The sequence below is a fragment of the Triticum dicoccoides genome, chromosome 3A (genome assembly GCF_002162155.2).
Source record: "Triticum dicoccoides isolate Atlit2015 ecotype Zavitan chromosome 3A, WEW_v2.0, whole genome shotgun sequence".
NCBI classification, from domain to species: domain Eukaryota; kingdom Viridiplantae; phylum Streptophyta; class Magnoliopsida; order Poales; family Poaceae; genus Triticum; species Triticum dicoccoides.
In genome coordinates this window covers 51,833,022-51,854,297 of record NC_041384.1, presented here as the reverse complement: position 1 = coordinate 51,854,297, position 21,276 = coordinate 51,833,022, and the positions used below count along the sequence as shown (strand labels likewise).

The window sequence follows — 21,276 nt, the reverse complement described above, 5'->3', positions numbered from 1 at the left end:
ACCCGTGGCTGGATTGCGTAGCACGCCACGGGTGGTGCTGGCTTGTCGAGGAGGCTTCGGTCGTGCCGGGTTCGGCTGTCTTGCGCTAGTTGTTGGGGCCGAGTCGACGTGTCTTGCCGGGTCGGCTAGTCTGGCCAGCTTGCGGTGCTTGGCCGGGTCGAGCGACCCGGCCAAGCGCGTGCCGGTATTGAGGGGCGGTGCCAGTCCCGTTGATTTTTGAAGAGGATCCGGGTTCCGTTGCCTACCCGGGGTCCATCCCCCCGACAGTAGTCCCCGAAGCTATGAAGGTCCGTCGTCTTCGGATGAGTGGGCCTTCGCAGTTTCCCCCTTAAGCAAGGTGGATCCTACGAGCGCAGGGTCCGGCAACACCCGCTGTGTGCCGGTTTTCTCAGAAACCGGATCGTGGCATCCCGGCCGTGTCAGGAACCGAAAAGTCTGCCGAATCTTGGGGCAATCCCTCAGGCTTTGTGCGGGTGCCACGTGGTGCCCGGAAGTCAGAGGGGCCTGACAGACCACGCGCGTGACGAGACCGGGCGGCAGGCTGGGGCCCACCGCCGCGCGCCCTTGGCCCAAGCGCGCGGATTTATTGCGGCGTCCGGGGGCCGGTTTCTCTTCCCCGGGCAGTTACTGCGCGTGTACGTGCGCACTTATTGCGGGGTAGTGGAACGGGCGCGTGCAGACGATCCCACTTCCCCATGTTTAAATCGAGGGTTATAAATTGGGGGCAGGGGGGCAGCGGACATTATTCTCGCTCGCGCCCTCCTGTCCTTTTGCTCTCGCTCCGCTCTTCGCAACTGACGCACCGCGGTGCCCGCTGCTCCGAGCAGAACTTCTTCTCTCCATCTTCCTTCTTCTTCCTTCGACCATGTCGCTGCCATCGGGCTCCTGGATGGGTTCGAATGTCACCTATGAGGACATCACCCAACTCCGGGCGACGCGGCGCCTGCCATAGGAGACGGACGTTGGCGTCCGCCTGCCACGCGGCGAGCAAAGGCCTCGGCCCGAGGGACAGGATCGCATGGTATTCCTTACGCACTTCGAGCGCGGGTTCGGGCCGCCGGCGAGCACCTTCTTTTGCGCGTTCTTGGAGTTCTTCGGGCTCCAGCCGCATCATCTTGGTGTCGGCGCCATCGTCCAGCTCTCTGGCTTCGTCACCCTTTGCGAGGGGTACCTGGGGTTGAGCCTACGATCGACCTCTGGGTGCGCTTCTTCTCCTTGAAGCAGCAGGGCCCGTCGGCCGGGGAGTTCACCGATTGCGGCGCCGCCGTCATCTCGAAGCGGTCGGGGGCGGATTTCCCCAAGATCCCGCTGGAGGATTCTGCCAAGAAGTGGAAGAACTCCTTCTTCTATGTCCGCAACCATGGTGCGGATCGCATCAATCTTCCGACCTTTGCCATCGCACCGCCACGGGCGAAGAAGAACTGGGGCTACTCGCCCAGGAGCCCGTCGCAGGAGATCGTCAACCTCTGCGAGCGGGTGACGGTGATGAGGATGCAGGAGGGGCTCACCGGCACCGACCTCCTCGCCGCGTTCGTCCGGAGCCGGGTCCTTCCGCTTCAGGGGCGCTCCTGCCTCATCGGCGAAATGGTCGGCCTTCAAGACCCCAACCGCATGGGGTCAGCGCGGCTGTCCGCGGAGCAGATCGCGCGTGACGTCAATGGCATCTCCAAGGCCAACCTTCGGGAGGACTGGCGGTTCGGCAAGGCGCTGTACAGCCAGTCAAACCCGGCGCCGCAGGTGAGTGTCTTGCCTTCTTACTTTGCTGTCGTGCACCTTTTCATCCGTCCTGATGCGACGCAGGTTGTACTTCTGAATGCGATTCGCCATCCTTACGCCCGGGCCCCATCGCAGGTGACGCCGGTGGTGTCAGAGGAGCCCGCGGCTCATGGCGGGGAGGAGGAGGCCGGGTCCGACGCCGACGCTGGGCGTCGCGCAGGTAAGTCTCGTGTTTTTCTTCATGTGTCTTGAATTGCTGACCGCGGCATGGAGCGGTCGATGCTGATGCCAGTTGTTGGTGTAGTGGCGTTGGGGGGGGGAGGCGGCGATGCGGGCGGAGCCGGGTCCTCGCATGGGACGGCGCCGAGACCCCAGGCTCTGAAGCGCACGCGGTCCCGGCCAGGGCCGGGAGGCCGGCCAAGAGGAAGCGCGGCGGCGGGGATGGGAGGCCAACCCCGGTCCCGGTCTTGGCGGGGTAAGTTTCATCTCTCGTTTGCGCTCTGATTTTTTCCTTGAGCTAGTCTTGTTTCTTTTCTTCTTATTCCGTCTTCTTCTATAGGTCGCCAATCGCGCTGGCGAGGGCGGTGGCGGAAGCCACGGCCGCCGAAGGGGCCGAGTTCCGCAGGAGCCGGTCCGACCTCGCCGATCAGCCCGAGGTGGAGGGACAGGCCGACTTGGACCTCGGCCTGGATCCGAATGATGCCGAAGCCGTGGCCTGGCGGGATAGGAACCGGGCCGAGTCAGAGTTGGAGGCGGCGTCGGTCCGTGCTTGGACCGACGCGGTGGCGGCATGGGCGCAAGGCGGCGCAGAGCCGGCCTGACGCGAGATGCCAGAGGGCACGGTGGTGGCGGCGACGGTCTTTAAGCTGTCATTGGTGAGGGAGCGCAGCCGTGGAGGCCGGGCAGCGGTGGTGATCCCCGACCGGGCGGTTGTGGAGGTGGCGGACGACACCCCGCCGCGGACCAACGTGGTCGGGCGAGCGGGGGCTGATGGTGGTGGAGGCGGCACCGTTTTGGAAGAGACGCTGCGGGCGGCGGTGTCGGAGGCGCCGCCGGTTTTGGAGGAGGTACCGCGGGCGGCGGTGCCAGAGGCCGCCCCGGCAGCTGGGCCGGAGACGACGACGCATGGCGTCCTGGTGTCCGGGTCATCGTCGGCGTCGGAGGAGGTGCTGGCTGCGTCGCGAGCGGCCAGCAGGGAGTACGCCTTGGTGCCCCAGCAGGGAGGGTGCCGAGCTGCCGTGTGTCAGGACCCCAACTCAATGCCACATCGATCTAGCATGTAACACCTCATATCACTTTGCGGCCTCACGCACGGTATTCCCACGGGTGTCGCCTTACCTTTGCCCGGGACCGTTTGCGTCTTTTGGCACACGTATATGATAGTGTCGCTAGCATCCATATGATAAGGAGCCCGGGCTGACATGGCTAGTCGTAAACCCAAAGTGGCCCAAACTTACAGGGACAGGCATCCATGACCCAACATCGAACGTGTCGGTCATCAGCGAGTGAATCCAGGCTGTAGCACTAGGCTAGCAGGACTCCGGTGAACCGGGCTGTAGCGGGCTAACAGGACTCCGGTATTCATCGCGTGACATTTCCCCGAAGGGACAGACACAGGAACGAAGAAGGACACATGCCGGCCAGCCTAAGTGTTTCGGAGCAGTAGCAAGCTACCATGGCTCAGTGGAAACACTAGGAGACATTTCCCGGTAAGAGAGGCTACTAAGGATAAACAACTAGATAGCCAGATCCCACACATACCAAGCATTTCAATAACATACACACAATATGCTTGATATGTGCAAATACAACATGGCATCACAACATGACTCTACGACTCAAGTATTTATTCATTAGGCTCCGAGGAGCGAGATATTACAAACATGGGTCTCATGACCCAACAATCAGAGCATACAAATCAAAGCACAAGCGGAAGCTATCATGTCTGGGTACAGACATCTATAACTGAAAAGGGCTGAGAAGCCTGACTATCTACCAGATCCTGCCGGGGCACAAGATCGTAGCTGAGGTAACAAGCTAAACGTCGAAGTCCACGTGAAACTACTAGTGAGACCGAAGTCTCTCTGCAAAAACATAAAATAGGCAAACGTGAGTACAAATGTACCCAGCAATACTTACATCAGAACTAACTACATATGCATCATTACCAACAAAGGGGATGGTGGGGTTTAACTGCAGCAAGCCAGCTTTGACTCGGTGGCTATCCTGAACTACGACTGCAATGTAACTCTTTTGAGGTGGCGCACACGAGTCCACATATTCCCCATATCAATACACCACTATGGATCCGCTCCCGTCTCCCTACGAGAACGCCATCCATAGCACTCACGCTTATCTTGCGTATTTTAGAGTATCCACTTTCACTTGTCTATGAACTGATATAAGCAACCCAGAAGTCCTTTACCGCGGACACGGCTATTCGAATAGATGATGTTAACCCTGCAGGGGTGTACTTCTTCATACATGTTTCCACCACTTAGCGTCTGCACACGACATGTGCTCGGCAGACTTCAAGCGAAAGCCGACGTGGGTGTAGACCACGACCTACCTAAACACCTAAGTCTCTAGTCCAGGTTTATCGCCTATTCGGGTTCCATCCATGAGGAGATCCGGCCGGAGTTTCGCTCACAGCCCCAAACGATGTGAACAGGGTTCCGTGACACCAAACGGGTGCCCGGTATACCCGGCCACGTGCCTACCGCATCACAGCCCACCCCTACGGTCAGCGCTGTCCACGGCCTCCAGCATACTACAAACACCAGAAACTACTTGCAACTCCTGGACAGAGGACAAGGGTGAATAAGAAGTCGAGCGGGGTCATATTTCAGGGCCCAATGTATGTTAGTAGCTGAATCATGGATCACAAACACAGAACTCAGTTCCTGAGGACGGCTTCAATGAGACAACCCACCATGTACTCCTACATGGCCTCTCACCGCTACCTTTACCAAATCGTGTTCACACACTTAGCTCACACACAGTAGGACATGTTCACACACCTCTAATTCATCCCCGATGAATCAGACCTGACTCAACTCTAAGCAGTAGCAGGCATGACAAACAAACATGAATGAGTAGGCACAACAGGGCTCAAACAACTCCTACTCATGCTAGTGGGTTTCATCTATTTACTGTGGCAATGACAGGTCATGCAGAGGATAAAGGGGTTCAACTACCGCAGCATGTAACAGTTGAATCGGTGTTGTCCTAATGCAGTAAAAGAGAGCAGGAGCGAGAGAGTGGGATTGTATCAGAATGAACAAGGGGGTTTTGCTTGCCTGGCACTTCTGAAGATAACATTGAGTCTTCATCAGTGTCAACGACCACATCATCGGTATCACGTCTATCGAGAGGGGACAAATACCGGCAACACAGAAGGAAACACAATCAATGCAATGCACAATATGATGCATGATCATGACATGGCAAAATGAATGTGTTTTGAGCTAATGCAACTAGCAACAGATTAAATGAAGTTGGTTTGAATACAAGATTCAAATTCAAACTCCATATGTGATTATTCAAATGCCATTTAATTGATTTGTGCTAAACAGCAGCTATAAGTTGTTCTAACATGCATGAAAATGGTACATATGGATTCCTTGAATTTTTCTGATAATTTTTCATATATAAATTATTTAATTTGGAGCTACGGTTGAATTTCTATGAATTTTAGAAGTTTTAGGCATTTTCTGGAATTTCCTGAATATTAATAAATCCAGAAAATACTTATTGCGTCAGCATTGCGTCACTATGACGTCAGCAGGTCAACAAACGCTGCTGGTGGTCAAACCTGACCAGTGGGGTCCATTGGTCAGTGACTGGGGCTGATTAGTGTAGCTGACATGTGGGCCCAGTCAACAGCCACGTCAGCTTAGTCAAAGCTGACGCGTGGGGCCACTAGGATTAGTTAAAAACTAAACAGAAACTAATCTAGGATTAATTAGCAGGTGGGGCCCTGCTGTCAGTGTCACAGGGTTAATTAGCAGGGTCAAATCCCGGGTCAGTGGGGTCAAACCCACCGGCGACATGACGCCGGCGAGGCCCGAGACGGCGGCGCGAGCCGGAAACGCGCTACAGGGCACGGGCGAGGCTGTGCTTGGGCTCGTTGGAGAGCCCTTGCTGGTGCGCATCGAATGGTGGTGGTGGCCGTGCCTGTGGTGGCCGGTACCGACGACGGCGAGCTCGTGAGCGGCGGCCGGAGTTCGGCCAACGGCGGGTTAGGCGATGCAGGGCGCTAGGGGAGGCGTTGGTGCGTGCTACGTGCTCCTGGTGAGGTGTGGAGCACGATGGTGTGCCCGGCTTCGAGCCACAGTGGCTCTGGCCACGACGGCGACGAGGCACGGCGGCGGCGAGCTTCGGCCGTGGTGGAAGATGGAGCTAGGGGACGAAATCAGGTGCGGGGAGTGAGGGGAAGAGAAGAGGAGCTCACGGGGAGTCGGACGAGATGCTGAGTGGGCTCGGGGACGCCTCTGCAACGGCGAATTGACGACGGCGATCTCCGGGCACCGGAGATGAAGACGACGACGCTCCGGTCGACTGCGGCCTCCTCTGGTCGCGTGCGTCGCGTGTGTAGCTCCACGGGGTCAGGGCGGAGCTCAGGGATGCATAGAGGGAGCGAGGGGGTGGCTGGTGGCCGTGGCGAACGGCGTCGGTGGCGACGGGCTCCGCTCGGGCAGAGAGGGAGAGGGAGCGGAGGGGGATAGGGACGGAGGGAGAGACGCGGGAGAGTGAGGGAGGGTCGAGGGAGCCGCGTGGCGTCTCCAGGGAGTAGCGGAGGCAAGCAGGGAGGCAGGAGGTGGCCTGGGCGTGTGCCCGCGCGCTCCGGCCACGCGCCTGCGCCTACTGGCGCGAGGAGGAAGGCGGCAAGGGGGGGGGGAGAAGTGGTGGGCTGGGCCGCTGCTGGCTGCACAGTGTTGGGCCAGGTAAGTGGCGCCAGGTAAGTCCTTCTGCTCTCTTTCTTTTACTTTTTTTCTATTTTCTGTAGTTTGTTTTGATTTAGTTTAGCAACTAAATCATTTAAATAAATTCTGTAGATTTTTATGTGGCTTGCTAAAATATATACAAAGCCACTCACAAACTTCCAGAATTATTGGAGTCATATTTAATATATATTTAAATATAAATCCAAAGCAAATAGTTATTGGATTAATTCAAATGGCCAAAATAATTATCTCTGTGACTCCAAAAATATTGGTTTAATTTTTACCTCTTACCAATATTTCCATGGAATAACAGGAACATTTTCTTGGACACATTTGAGAAGATTTAATTGTTGGTTATTTTTAGAGGTTTCCTGAGGCTTTTGAAAATTCCTCAATTCAAATTTCATTTGAATTTAAACATGATGCACACACCAGACAGCACCAGAAGCTAGGGATGTGACAACTCACCCCCACTAAACAAGAATCTCGTCTCGAGATTCAAGCGTAGGGTAAGGTGAAGGGGAAACGCAAACTAGTATAATCTTCACGATCCAGGGTGCACTTCAGTTGAACGTTGATTCATTCACCATTATTGTCTTGAAGTCTTGCTCTGAGAAATCCTGTCAACATGACATGGAGGGAAGAAGGAGACTCTAGAAGGGTCGATCTTCTCGAAGATCGAACAACTCAGGATTAACTCCCGGAATGTGACATAGCAACATCTCTCAAGCTGAGAGACGAAGCATACCTCTAGAGGGACGGAGTGGAGCAGGTGACGAGGTTCACTAGGTAGACAGCAATTCCAGACTTAAGAATGTGGTGATCGGTTGTCAACATAACGAGGAGTTGAATTGCCATGACACCACGACGAAACATCCTGGAGAAGGGTGATTTGTAGATTATTATCTTAAGTGGAAAAAAGAATTACCTTTGATATAGAGATCACTGAGACTCTCTATATCAGCCGAAGGCAAATCACAGCAATCGATTGGCGGGGTCGGTAGAATGGCATACTCGGACTTGGATGATGTGGATTACCTTGTTGAAGACAACGTAATGGATGAATTTGCTTACCACCGGAAATGGAAGAGACCCATGGTAGAATGGCACATTGACGGTGCAAGCTAGGAACAAAATGCAAATGCTGGGAATGATTCTGGTAATTGGGGAAGAACCCAACAACAGAGAGTGAATTCACTGTTTGAAAAGATCATAGCATTGCCGAGAAAACTGAGAGCAATCCCAGTTAGTGCCGATGATAACACGTAGCGCTTGTGCGTGCTCTCAAGAACTTGATCATTTCCATATTCATCAAGGTTTTACCAACATCCGTGTCAAGGATCCTGGCAACACAACTTGCTACCACGATGAATGATGATGGATGATGCAGATGCAAAGGAAGATAACACTTCTCAGATTACACCTTAGCGAAGCCAAGGAACAAAATCTGGATGATCGACCGAGAGACATTTAGCACTCCGCTTCTAATGTTCTCCTTGATGTGCTAGTGTAACCCATTCATAGAAATGATCTGGTATCTAGAACATCAAGTAAAGGTCGGACTTCGGGAACACAAAAATCCATAGGGGCAACTAGGGGGTAAACCCTACGAAATCCCTATGGGGAGGTGGCCAACTTCATCAATCAAGATATTATAATAACAGGTCTTCCGGCTGGGTGTGTTGGGCACGACATCCACTTTACCGGTTATTGCGCGACCAATATTATAGTTCTTGGGGAAATGTTCCAACCATCATATCTGCCTGAGATTCAGATCTGGTTGGTGTCAGAATATTCCAGACCCATCGAGTCTAGGAAGAAAAATGAAGGTTTGCAACACAAATCAACGAGATGACGTTGCGGGATTCTCGGGAGATGAACTACGATAGCAAGCTCCAAAACATGAGCTGGTTCTGCTACTAACATGTGAACACGTTGTCCCAGACAAGCATGACCACATAGTAGTCTTATAATAAAACACTACCGAGTTCAGGAGGGGGAACCATCAACGAGGGTATCGAAGTCCTTACATAAGTCCGGATTAGCTCTTATGAAGGAACTCCTTCTCCTTGAACAAATCAACCAGTGGCTTGGTGTGCTAGGGATACATATAGATTGAAGGTTGCAAGTCTTCAAACCACAGCATTCTTCGCACGTGTGCATGACTGATTTGGAATGATTCCAAAGAAAGCAACATTGACTTTCTCGAATCCACGGCGGCAACTTGCATCAGATGCACATGAATTAAAGGAAGTCACTACCTTCATCCAAACATATGCTTCATGAGCTAGCATGAACAAATGCTTTCAAAAGTTTCCAACACTAGCTTAATGTTCAGCAAAATTATGGAGAAGACAAGGATGTTGTCAATGGGCTCAACAACAATTCATCTAGGTTTCCTTTTAAAAGGAATTCCATAGTTAAGTGAACACGGTGATAGCATTGGTCAGACCAAGGATGTAATGGTGTATGCTCGAGGGATCAACCACGAATAAGACAACATTACGAGCATCGTTGGTACTGATTTGACTTGACGATGGCCCACACTCAAATCAAAGGATTGATAAGACAATAGGTCCAGCAACTGATCACAAGGACCAATCGATGAAGATATCATCTTTCTTCAACACACACTACACAAGAATATCCCTTTGGAACGAACTAAGTCAGGCAAGCTTTTATCTTCCAACCCTCCAAGTTGTCGTTTAGCTTAACCAACTAGCTCAGGGATATCTAACACCGATTCTTGGAGAGAAGGTGGTTCACAAGAAACCAACTTGATCACGAACTCAACATAGCGGTCAGGTGACAACCCGGTAACACCTCCAAGAAGATATTTGGAAAGTCACGAACCACCGGTATGTTACTAAGCTCGAGAACAATCTTGCTTTTGAGGGCAAGACGATATGATCAAATGAGTGAGGACTCGACAAGATCCTAACTCATCAATTGAAGGGTGCACCGAAATAAGGACTAGGTAGCACGATCAGTATTAGAAGGATGATTCGAAAACCAACATACTAGGAATGAAATTATTATCCTTTAACTACCAAGCAACAGAGTTGCTAGCAGTATTGATTTCACACATCACAATTCATTTGTCGGTATTCCGGTTGCATCAACACGAGGGCCGAGGAATGAACAGTGATGGCAAGAAGTGTCACTGTACCAAGAGTTCATGGGATGGTGTGCAATTCCTATAACAATCTCGATATAAAATATGTAATACTCCAAGGTAGAGCAGAACCAAAAGCTGGATTGGCATTCGATCTGCGGAATACAACTACTTTGACCCAATCCTGGATATGGAAGAGGTACTGGAGTTTGTTTCTCCTAGTCATTCCGGAATAGAATGGCTTGACAGACCACAAGAGTCATAGGCATCGATGAACGAACGCACGCATACTCTTGACTATCAATTGATAGACGAGGGTCAGAATGCAACTAAAGAGAACAACTCAAAGGAACATATAACTTTCTGAGTTGTGGATGCATAGATTAGTATGTCGAACCAAGTTCAACATATTTCTTCCGGATAACCCATGCAGAAAGGTAGAACTGGCAGAGTCACGATTTATGAATGGAGAACTCCTCAAGAGTACTCTAATTGTGATTTTTTTTTGATCCAATAAACATCTGCCATAAGTAGTTCATGGTATTTGGAAGAAGAAGATACCACGGACTTCAAGGACTATCGCAAAGGTTACTAATATCCTAAAGGCACTAGCAATTACTATCAACATGAAGTAGGTAGAGTGAATCTCGAGTTCAGAACCCAGGAGTAGAATACCTACTACTAAGTAGCATCACGGGATGCTTCCGAGAATAAAGGCCAGAATCTTCACACTAGGACACAAATCATGGCTAGACCACTAGATGATCCCCTAAGCACTTAGGGTCATAATAATAATTCCAACATATATGTCGAGGCAATAATTACCTCAACACACCGATTAGTGTGGTTAATCTGGCCCATGGGAACATCGGAAACAGAAGGAAGGGATTTGCAAATGCATCGGACTATTTAGAAACCTGGGATGACTCGGACAGCATAACGGCTATAATTGCTCAAAAAGATTTGAGACAATCACAAAAATGGTGGCATAACCACTCAGAAGCACAATATCAAGGTTCCGAGATCAACAATTAACATACGGAAGTAGTAGGAACTGAACTGAGACTTAAATCCAACAATCTTATAAGTCTACTGATTAGTAACACGTGATCCTGATAGATAGATGAGAAGACCTAGTTCCTTAACCCCGTAGGAAAGATAAGATGACTCAGATCAGAAGGGCATGAGGTATAAGGAGTAAAAAGAGCCTTACGTTCCATCCCACAATCAATTCCCTTATATAACTAAAGAATTTCTAGACTCAACTTCGACCAGTTTGGCTTGGTAATCCTACAGGCAGTCAAGCTCTGATACCAACGCTGTCAGGACCCCGACTCAATGCCACATAGATCTAGCATGTAACACTTCATATCACTTTGCGGCCTCACGCACGGTATTCCCACGGGTGTCGCCTTACCTTTACCCTGGACCGTTTGCGCCTTTTGGCACACGTATATGACAGCGTCGCTAGCATCCATATGATAAGGAGCCCGGGCTGACATGGCTAGTCGTAAACCCAAAGTGGCACAGACTTACAGGGACAGGCATCCATGACCCAGCATCGAACGTGTCGGTCATCAGCGAGTGAATCCAGGCTGTAGCACTGGGCTAGCAGGACTCCGGTGAACCGGGCTGTAGCGGGCTAACAGGACTCCGGTATTCATCGCGTGACATTTCCCCGATAAGAGAGGCTACTAAAGATAAACAACTAGGTAGTCAGATCCCACACATACCAAGCATTTCAGTAGCATACACACAATATGCTCGATATGTGCAAATACAACGAAGCATCACAACATGACTCTACGACACAAGTACTTATTCAATAGGCTCCGAGGAGCGAGATATTACAAACAGGGGTCTCATGACCCAACAATCAGAGCATACAAGTCAAAGCACAAGCGGAAGCTATCATGTCTGGGTACAGACATCTATAAATGAAAAAGGCTGAGAAGCCTGACTATCTATCAGATCCTGCCGAGGGCACAAGATCGTAGCTGAGGTAACAAGCTAAACGTCGAAGTCCACGTGGAACTACTAGTGAGACCGAAGTCTCTCTGCAAAAACATAAAATAGGCAAACGTGAGTACAAATGTACCCAGCAAGACTTACATCAGAACTAACTACATATGCATCATTATCAACAAGGGGATGGTGGGGTTTAACTGCAGCAAGCCAGCTTTGACTCGGTGGCTATCCTGAACTACGACTGCAATGTAACTCTTTTGAGGTGGCGCACACGAGTCCACATATTCCCCATATCAATACACCACTATGGATCCGCTCCCGTCTCCCTACGAGAACGCCATCCATAGCACTCACGCTTATCTTGCGTATTTTAGAGTATCCACTTTCACTTGTCTATGAACTGATATAAGCAACCCAGAAGTCCTTTTCCGCGGACACGGCTATTCGAATAGATGATATTAACCCTGCAGGGGTGTACTTCTTCATACATGTTTCCACCACTTAGCGTCTGCACACGACATGTGCTCGGCAGACTTCAAGCGAAAGCCGACGTGGGTGTAGACCACGACCTACCTAAACACCTAAGTCTCTAGTCCAGGTTTATTGCCTATTCGGGTTCCATCCATGAGGAGATCCGGCCGGAGTTTCGCTCACAGCCCCAAACGATGTGAACAGGGTTCCGTGACACCAAACGGGTGCCCGGTTTACCCGGCCACGTGCCTACCGCATCACAGCCCACCCCTACGGTCAGCGCTGTCCACGGCCTCCAGCATACTACAAGCACCAGAAACTACTTGCAACTCCTGGACAGAGGACAAGGGTGAATAAGAAGTCGAGCGGGGTCATATTTCAGGGCCCAATGTATGGTAGTAGCTGAATCATGGATCACAAACACAGAACTCAGTTCCTGAGGACGGCTTCAATGAGACAACCCACCATGTACTCCTACATGGCTTCTCACCGCTACCTTTACCAAATCGTGTTCACACACTTAGCTCACACACAGTAGGACATGTTCACACACCTCTAATTCATCCCCGATGAATCAGACCTGACTCAACTCTAAGCAGTAGCAGGCATGACAAACAAACATGAATGAGTAGGCACAACAGGGCTCAAACAACTCCTACTCATGCTAGTGGGTTTCATCTATTTACTGTGGCAATGACAGGTCATGCAGAGGATAAAGGGGTTCAACTACCGCAGCATGTAACAGTTGAATCGGTGTTGTCCTAATGCAGTAAAAGAGAGCAGGAGCGAGAGAGTGGGATTGTATCAGAATGAACAAGGGGGTTTTGCTTGCCTGGCACTTCTGAAGATAACATTGAGTCTTCATCAGTGTCAACGACCACATCATCGGTATCACGTCTATCGAGAGGGGACAAATACCGGCAACACAGAAGGAAACACAATCAATGCAATGCACAATATGATGCATGATCATGACATGGCAAAATGAATGTGTTTTGAGCTAATGCAACTAGCAACAGATTAAATGAAGTTGGTTTGAATACAAGATTCAAATTCAAACTCCATATGTGATTATTCAAATGCCATTTAATTGATTTGTGCTAAACAGCAGCTATAAGTTGTTCTAACATGCATGAAAATGGTACATATGGATTCCTTGAATTTTTCTGATAATTTTTCATATATAAATTATTTAATTTGGAGCTACGGTTGAATTTCTATGAATTTTAGAAGTTTTAGGCATTTTCTGGAATTTCCTGAATATTAATAAATCCAGAAAATACTTATTGCGTCAGCATTGCGTCACTATGACGTCAGCAGGTCAACAAACGCTGCTGGTGGTCAAACCTGACCAGTGGGGTCCATTGGTCAGTGACTGGGGCTGATTAGTGTAGCTGACATGTGGGCCCAGTCAACAGCCACGTCAGCTTAGTCAAAGCTGACGCGTGGGGCCACTAGGATTAGTTAAAAACTAAACAGAAACTAATCTAGGATTAATTAGCAGGTGGGGCCCTGCTGTCAGTGTCACAGGGTTAATTAGCAGGGTCAAATCCCGGGTCAGTGGGGTCAAACCCACCGGCGACATGACGCCGGCGAGGCCCGAGACGGCGGCGCGAGCCGGAAACGCGCTACAGGGCACGGGCGAGGCTGTGCTTGGGCTCGTTGGAGAGCCCTTGCTGGTGCGCATCGAATGGTGGTGGTGGCCGTGCCTGTGGTGGCCGGTACCGACGACGGCGAGCTCGTGAGCGGCGGCCGGAGTTCGGCCAACGGCGGGTTAGGCGATGCAGGGCGCTAGGGGAGGTGTTGGTGCGTGCTACGTGCTCCTGGTGAGGTGTGGAGCACGATGGTGTGCCCGGCTTCGAGCCACAGTGGCTCTGGCCACGACGGCGACGAGGCACGGCGGCGGCGAGCTTCGGCCGTGGTGGAAGATGGAGCTAGGGGACGAAATCAGGTGCGGGGAGTGAGGGGAAGAGAAGAGAAGCTCACGGGGAGTCGGACGAGACGCTGAGTGGGCTCGGGGACGCCTCTGCAACGGCGAATTGACGACGGCGATCTCCGGGCACCGGAGATGAAGACGACGACGCTCCGGTCGACTGCGGCCTCCTCTGGTCGCGTGCATCGCGTGTGTAGCTCCACGGGGTCAGGGCGGAGCTCAGGGATGCATAGAGGGAGCGAGGGGGTGGCTGGTGGCCGCGGCGAACGGCGTCGGTGGCGACGGGCTCCGCTCGGGCAGAGAGGGAGAGGGAGCAGAGGGGGATAGGGACGGAGGGAGAGACGCGGGAGAGTGAGGGAGGGTCGAGGGAGCCGCGTGGCGTCTCCAGGGAGTAGCGGAGGCAAGCAGGGAGGCAGGAGGTGGCCTGGGCGTGTGCCCGCGCGCTCCGGCCACGCGCCTGCGCCTACTGGCGCGAGGAGGAAGGCGACAAGGGGGGGGGAGAAGTGGTGGGCTGGGCCGCTGCTGGCTGCACAGTGTTGGGCCAGGTAAGTGGCGCCAGGTAAGTCCTTCTGCTCTCTTTCTTTTACTTTTTTTCTATTTTCTGTAGTTTGTTTTGATTTAGTTTAGCAACTAAATCATTTAAATAAATTCTGTAGATTTTTATGTGGCTTGCTAAAATATATACAAAGCCACTCACAAACTTCCAGAATTATTGGAGTCATATTTAATATATATTAAATATAAATCCAAAGCAAATAGTTATTGGATTAATTCAAATGGCCAAAATAATTATCTCTGTGACTCCAAAAATATTGGTTTAAATTTTACCTCTTACCAATATTTCCATGGAATAACAGGAACATTTTCTTGGACACATTTGAGAAGATTTAATTGTTGGTTATTTTTAGAGGTTTCTTGAGGCTTTTGAAAATTCCTCAATTCAAATTTCATTTGAATTTAAACATGATGCACACACCAGACAGTACCAGAAGCTAGGGATGTGACACCGTGCCGCAGCCGGCGCGGAGCGGGAGCATCGTTGTCTTCGAGCCTCAGACCCAGGAGGAGGCGGCGCTGGATGCCGTCAGTCGCCGCCTGCAAGGCCGGACGGAACGGCTCGAAGCCTTCGCCCAGGCTGAGGTGGAGCGGACGCGTGACCTGGAGCGCGCCGTTCTAGTAAGTTTTCTTGTAATTTCTTCTTTATGGGGGCGCGCCAGCGCACCCACTGGGTGTAGCCCCCGAGGTTCGGGCCAACTACGTAGTAGTTGGGTCGAATCTTTAGAGTGTTGGCCTTGTTCTGATTTCTGCTTTCTTCAGCATCTCGACGCCTTCCGGGTCGCCGCCTTCAATCGTCTCCTGGGCAAGCACCGGGAGCTCAAGGAGTAGCTTGCCTTCAAGGAGGAGGAGCTCCGCGTAGCCACAGGTATTCTTGTGCTCTTTTCTAGTGGGGGCGCGCTAGCGCACCCATTGGGTGTAGCCCCCGAGATTTAGGCCAACTACGCAGTAGTTGGACCAAATCTTAAGTCTTACTTTTTTCTTCTGCTGAGTCCTTCTTTTTCGCAGCCGAGGTGCTGTCCTGGCGGACTCGTTTGCTCCGGGCCGGTCATCACTACAACCGGCTCGTTGCCGACACCGGCTGTCTTGGTGTTGAAGCAGCGCAGGCGAGGGCAGAGGCGGCCGCGGCTCGGCGGTCTCTTAACGAGGCCAACCGGCTGCATCAGCAGCTGGCGGGTCACAAGAGCCACCTCGAGGCTGAGGTGGAGCACCTTAAGGCGGAAGCCGCCAAGGTGGCGGAGGCGCATCAGGCCCTGGTGGAGGCAGACCAGCAGCGCGGCCAGCTGGCCGACGACAAGGGGCGGCTCCAGGACGAGGTGGATCGCCTGCGGGAGCAGGTCACCACGGCTGAGGGGGCCCGTCAGGACGAGGCCCGTCGCCGCGAGGTGGCCGAGAAGGCGGCCGAAGACAAGGACGCCGAGCTGAAGGCGGCCCTTGCCGAGGCGGCCGATCTAGAGAAGGCGCTCAAGGAGCACGACCGCGCCATCGAACGGGAGCGGCGTGGTATGTTGCTTGAAGCGCAGCACCTGGAAGAGTCCTTCTCCAGTAAGTGCTTTTTTCTTGTCGTTTGCCGGGTTGGGATCCGGCTGTCGGTGTCAAAACCGGTGGATCTCGGGTAGGGGGTCCCGAACTGTGCGTCTAGGCCGGATGGTAACAAGAGGTAAGGGACACGAAGTTTTACCCAGGTTCGGGCCCTCTCGATGGAGGTAGTACAAGAGTAGATCTACCACGAGATCAGAGAGGCTAAACCCTAGAAGCTAGCCTATGGTATGATTGTATATTGTCCTACGGACTAAAACCCTCCGGTTTATATAGACACCGGAGAGGGTTAGGGTTACACAAAGTCGGTTACAATGGTAGGAGATCTACATATCCGTATCGCCAAGCTTGCCCGTTGGGGAACGTAGTAATTTCAAAAAATTTCCTACGCACACGCAAGATCATGGTGATGCATAGCAACGAGAGGGGAGAGTGTTGTCTACGTACCCTCGTAGACCGAAGCGGAAGCGTTGACACAACATAGAGGAAGTAGTCATACGTCTTCCCGGTCGAACCGATGCAAGCACCGTTACTCCGGCACCTCCGAGTTCTTGGCACACGTTCAGCTCGATGACGCTCCCCGGGCTCCGATCTAGCAAAGCTTCAGGGAGGAGTTCCGTCAGCACGACGGCGTGGTGACGATCTTGATGTTCAACCGTCGCAGGGCTTCGCCTAAGCACCGCTACAATATGACCGAGGTGGAATATGGTGGAGGGGGCACCGCACACGGCTAAGGAACGATCACGAAGATCAACTTGTGTGTTCTAGGGCGCCCCTGCCCCTGTATATAAAGGAGCCAAGGGGAGGGGGCGGCCGGCCAAGGAGGGCGCGCCAAGGGGGAGTCCTACTCCCACCGGGAGTAGGACTCCCTTCTTTCCTAGTTGGAGAAGGAGAAGTGGGAAAGAGGAGGAAGAGAGAAAGGAAGGGGGGGGGCGCCGCCCCCCTCTCCTTGTCCTATTCGGACTAGGGAGGGGAGGGGCACGCGGCCACCTCTTGCCTCCTTTCCTCTTCTCCCTTAGGGCCCATGTAGGCCCAATAACCCCCGGGGGGTTTCCGGTAACCCCCCGGTACTCCGGTAAAATCCTGATTTCACCCGGAACGAATCCGATATCCAAATATAGGCTTCCAATATATCGATCTTTATCTCTCGACCATTTCGAGACTCCTCGTCAAGTCCATGATCACATCCAGGACTCCGAACAACCTTCGGTACATCAAAATACATAAACTCATAATGAAACTATCATCGTAACGTTAAGCGTGCGGACCCTACGGTTCGAGAACAATGTAGACATGACCGAGACACGTCTCCGGTCAATAACCAATAGCGGAAACTGGATGTTCATATTGGTTCCTACATATTCTACGAAGATCTTTATCGGTCAGACCGCATAACAACATACGTTGTTCCCTTTGTCATCGGTATGTTATTGCCCGAGATTCGATCGTCGGTATCTCAATACCTAGTTCAATATCGTTACCGGCAAGTCTCTTTACTCATTCCGTAATACATCATCTCACAACTAACTCATTAGTTGCAATGCTTGCAAGGCTTATGTGATGTGCATTATCGAGATGGCCCAGAGATACCTCTCCGACAATCGGAGTGACAAATCCTAATCTCGAAATACACCAACCCAACATGCACCTTTGGAGACACTTGTAGAGCACCTTTATAATCACCCAGTTATGTTGTGACGTTTGGTAGCACACAAAGTGTTCCTCCGGCAAACGGGAGTCGCATAATCTCATAGTCATAGGAATATGTTTTAGTCATGAAGAAAGCAATAACAACATACTAAACGATCGGGTGCTAAGCTAATGGAATGGGTCATGTCAATCGGATCATTCACCTAATGATGTGATCCTGTTAATCAAATAACAACTCTTTGTCCATGGTTAGGAAACATAACCATCTTTGATTAACGAGCTAGTCAAGTAGAGGCATACTAGTGACACTCTGTTTGTCTATGTATTCACACATGTATTATGTTTCCGGTTAATACAATTCTAGCATGAATAATAAACATTTATCATAATATAAGGAAATAAATAATAACTTTATTATTGCCTCTAGGGCATATTTCCTTCAGTCTCCCACTTGCACTAGAGCCAATAATCTAGTTCACATCACCATGTGATTTAATACCAATAGTTCACATCACCATGTGATTAACACCCATAGTTCACATCGACATGTGACCAACACCCAAAGGGTTTACTAGAGTCAATAATCTAGTTCACATCGCTATGTGATTAACACCCAAAGAGTGCTAAGGTGTGATCATGTTTTGCTTGTGAGAGAAGTTTAGTCAACGGGTCTGCCATAATCAGATCCGTACGTATTTTGCAAATTTCTATGTCAACAATGCTTTGCACGGAGCTACTCTAGCTAATTGCTCCCACTTTAAATATGTATCCAGATTGAGACTTTGAGTCATCTGGATCATTGTCAAAACTTGCATCGACGTAACCCTTTACGGTGAACCTTTTGTCACCTCCATAATCGAGAAACATATCCTTATTCCACTAAGGATAATTTTGACCAATGTCCAGTGATCTACTCCTAGATCACTATTGTACTCCCTTGTCAAACTCAGGGCAGGGTATACAATAGGTCTGGTACACAGCATGGCATACTTTATAGAACCTATGGCCGAGGCATAGGGAATGACTTTCATTCTCTCTCTATCTTCTGCCGTGGTCGGGTTTTGAGTCTTACTCAACTTCAGACCTTGTAACACAGGCAAGAACTCCTTCTTTGACTGTTCCATTTTGAACTACTTCAAAATCTTGTCAAGGTATCTACTCATTGAAAAACTTATCAAGCGTCTTGATCTATCTCTATAGATCTTGATGCTCAATATGTAAGCAGCTTCACCGAGGTCTTTCTTTGAAAAACTCCTTTCAAACATTCCTTTATGCTTTGCAGAATAATTCTACATTATCTCCGATCAACAATATGTCTTTCACATATACTTATCAGAAATGTTGTAGTGCTCCCACTCACTTTCTTGTAAATACAGGCTTCACCGCAAGTCTATATAAAACTATATGCTTTGATCAACTTATCAAAGCGTATATTCTAACTCCGAGATGCTTGCACCAGTCCATAGATGGATCGCTGGAGCTTGCATATTTTGTTAGTACCTTTAGGATTGACAAAACCTTCCGGTTGCATCATATACAACTCTTCTTTAATAAATCCATTAAGGAATGCAGTTTTGTTTATCCATTTTCTAGATTTCATAAAATGTGGCAATTGCTAACATGATTCGGACAGACTTAAGCATAAATACGAGTGAGAAACTCTCATCGTAGTCAACACCTTGAACTTGTCGAAAAACTTTTTGCGACAATTCTAGCTTTGTAGATAGTAACACTACTATCAATGTCCGTCTTCCTCTTGAAGATCCACTTATTCTCAATTGCTTGCCGATCATCGGGCAAGTCAACCAAAGTCCACACTTTGTTCTCATACATGGATCCCATCTCAGATTTCATGGCTTCAAGCCATTTCGCGGAATCTGGGCTCACCATCGCTTCTTCATAGTTCGTAGGTTCATCATGATCTAGTAGCATGACTTCCAGAACAGGATTACCGTACCTCTCTGGTGCGGATCTTACTCTGTTTGATCTACGAGGTTCAGTAGTAACTTGATCTGAAGTTCTATGATCATCATCATTAACTTCCTCACTAATTGGTTTAGGTGTCACAGAAACCGGTTTCTGTGATGTACTACTTTCCAATAAGGGAGCAGGTACAGTTACCTCATCAAGTTCTACTTTCCTCCCACTCACTTCTTTCGAGAGAAACTCCTTCTCTAGAAAGGATCCATTTTTAGCAACGAATGTCTTGCCTTCGGATCTGTGATAGAAGGTATAACCAAAAGTCTCCTTTGGGTATCCTATGAAGACACATTTCTCCAATTTGGGTTCGAGCTTATCAGGTTGAAGCTTTTTCACATAAGCATCACAGCCCCAAACTTTAAGAAACGACAACTTTGGTTTCTTGCCAAACCATAGTTCATAAGGCGTCGTCTCAACAGATTTTGATGGTGCCCTATTTAACGCGAATGCGGTCGTCTCTAAAGCATAACCCCCAAAACGATAGCGGTAAATCTGTAAGAGACATCATAGATCGCACCATATCAAGTAAAGTACGATTACGACGTTCGGACACACCATTACGATGTGGTGTTTCGGGTGGCGTGAGTTGCGAAACTATTCCACATTGTTTCAAATGTACACCAAACTCATAACTCAAATATTCTCCTCCACGATCAGATCGCAGGAATTTTATTTTCTTGTTACGATGATTTTCAACTTCACTCTGAAATTCTTTGAACTTTTCAAACGTTTCAGACTTGTGTTTCATTAAGTAGATATACCCATATCTGCTTAAATCATCTGTGAAGGTGAGAAAATAACGATATCCGCCACGAGCCTCAACATTCATCGGACCACATACATCTGTATGTATGATTTCCAACAAATCTGTTGCTCTCCCATAGTACCGGAGAATGGTGTTTTAGTCATCTTGCCCATAAGGCACGGTTCGCAAGTACCAAGTGATTCATAATCAAGTGGTTCCAAAAGTCCATCAGTATGGAGTTTCTTCATGCGCTTTACACCGATATGACCCAAACGGCAGTGCCACAAATAAGTTGCACTATCATTATCAACTCTGCATCTTTTGGCTTCAACATTATGAATATGTGTATCACTACTATCGAGATTCATCAAGAATAGACCACTCTTCAAGGGTGCATGAACATAAAAGATATTACTCATATAAATAGAACAACCATTATTCTCTGATTTAAATGAATAACCGTCTCGCCTCAAACAAGATCCAGATATAATGTTCATGCTCAACGCCGGCACCAAATAACAATTATTTAGGTTTAATACTAATCCCGAAGGTAGATGTAGAGGTAGCATGCCGACCGCGATCACATCGACTTTGGAACCATTTCCCACGCTCATCGTCACCTTATCCTTTGCCAGTGTTCGCTTAATCCGTAGTCCCT

General features: G+C 49.8%; 1 pseudogene; it reads left to right on the top strand.

Moving 5' to 3' along the window:
- Positions 1–2,543: 2,543 nt before the first annotated feature.
- LOC119271904 overlaps positions 2,544–21,276 on the top strand; it is a 114,743-nt pseudogene continuing 96,010 nt past the window's right edge.